The following is a 1,729-nucleotide window of genomic DNA, read 5'->3' as shown; positions in this document are numbered from 1 at the left end:
AACAGAGCGATTCTTTCGTTTATTTCAATTTAAAAAGTCCATATAAATATGTGTCCTAAACGGTTTAGTTTCCGAAATAAAAAAATTTAAACGTGTAGTAATAATCTGTTTATTTGAAAGAAATACAGCTTGAACTAGTCAAAAACAGAAAAACAAAAACAGGCTTCAGTTTTTCTGACGAAATAAAACAATTAGATGAATTGTTGAAAATGTCTACTTTGCGCCATGATACATCCATCGAGCCTTCTTCTCAAAGATTGACGTACACGCTCAAAGATACCAGGTGTGTTACGTATTGCCTCGCATGAAGCAACTATTCGATTCCTCAAATCATTCTCATTCTCAATTGGAGTGGTATAAACCAATGATTTCAGATGCCCCCAAAGGAAATAATCCAAAGGATTTAAGTCTGGTGATCTAGGAGGCCAAGGTTGAGTTCCTGCTCGACCTATCCTGTATTTCGGAAACTAAGTCGTTCATGACACATGTTTATATGGACTTTTTTACTTGAAATAAATCAAAGAATCGCTCTGTTGAGTTTGGGAACGTACTTAATTAACATCCTGTATATATATACACACAAATATTTATATACAGGGTGCCTCGTAAGATTTTGCCAAGTACTTTTGTGTAGATAGAGTGGATTAAATTGAGTCGAAAAATCTTCTACTATTTTGCTATTTTTGAAATGGTTAATAAGATATTACGCTAGTAGCACAAATTATTGGCGCAATATTGGGAAACGAATATACAGCCAATATTAAAACAGTGGATAACCAATATTGGTCCAATATTGTAAAGTAGACGCCTAGTCATATCTAACCAATATTGGTTCAACGATATTGGACCAATATTGGGGATTCCATTTTTATCCAAAGTTTTACATTGTGTTACGTCCAAACCCTTGGAAAATTTTTGATTGTTTGTGATCCTCTCGGAGAATGAAAGGAGCGGGAACGGTGAGGGTACTTGGAAGGACGGTCAGACTCTTTTCTCGCAGGTACCCGCACGGAGGCGAGTGCTGCAAGTCGAACGCACACCTTTTGTGCTCTCTTCGGAATATGGGTCAACGTCCTGTAAGGACGCTTTAACACCTGTTTCCTACGAACGGTGCGGTCGTTGGTCCAAATTTTGAGTCAAGGAATCTAATCCTTTTAACTCGGGACTGGACCACGTGCGATCTCTGAAAAGGCAAGGTTAACGACTACGAGGTCTCAGGGTTTTAAAATAAGAGAATGAGAGAGATGAAGATTATTAACATAGTTTATTTAAATCAAACATTATTATCTAATTATTAATAGTAAAGAAAGCAATGAAAAATAAGAAAGATTACGCATAAAGAGAATTATTACAAACTAGAATTACCATAAAAATCATTACAAATTATACAAATCATTAAAATTAACTAAAGATGGTAAATACAAACAAAAATATTAAAATGTTATTATAATCAAAATATGTTGCGAACCGAAATTATTATCATAAGTGAAATTATTATTTTCATTCGAATCGTATTTCCATTCAAATCGTGGTTACAATTAAATTATAGACAATAAAAGATTTTGGTTCGCTAAACGCTATTAACATTATAGTTATACATGCCGCCAGAGAATGAATCTTAAGTGAGCAGTGCTGACTGAGTTTTTTATTATATTATAATTCACGTATAGTAGCGGAGGACGGAGGAAAAAGATTGAAGAAGAACTCCATCGGTACTAAATATGGATAG

This window comes from Trachymyrmex cornetzi, unplaced genomic scaffold, assembly GCF_001594075.2.
Source record: "Trachymyrmex cornetzi isolate Tcor2-1 unplaced genomic scaffold, Tcor1.1 scaffold287, whole genome shotgun sequence".
In the NCBI taxonomy this organism is placed as follows: Eukaryota; Metazoa; Arthropoda; class Insecta; order Hymenoptera; family Formicidae; genus Trachymyrmex; species Trachymyrmex cornetzi.
Note: the sequence above shows the minus strand (reverse complement) of the source record.